We start from the raw sequence: 341 nt of genomic DNA on the forward strand, positions 1-341 counted from the left end.
TATGGGGTGGGAGAGGAGTGTGTGGGGTGGGAAACGAGTGTGTGGGGTGGGTGGGATATAAATGTGTATGGAGTGATATTAACGTATGGGGTGGGAAACGAGTGTGTGGGGTAGGACATGAGTGTGTGGGGCACCGGGAGAATGTGTGGGGTGGGATCTGAGGGCACGGAGGGGATGGTGCAGGGCGGGATATGAGAGTGTGGAGCACCGGGGGAGTGTGCAAGGCGGGATACGAGCGTGCAAGGCGGGATACGAGCGTGTGGGGGGGGCTGGGAGGGTGCAGGGTGGGACTCGGGGCTGCGAGGTGGGATGTGGGTGTGCGGGGGGGGATACCGGGCTGC

Source organism: Geospiza fortis, unplaced genomic scaffold (assembly GCF_000277835.1).
Source record: "Geospiza fortis unplaced genomic scaffold, GeoFor_1.0 scaffold1683, whole genome shotgun sequence".
Taxonomy (NCBI): domain Eukaryota; kingdom Metazoa; phylum Chordata; class Aves; order Passeriformes; family Thraupidae; genus Geospiza; species Geospiza fortis.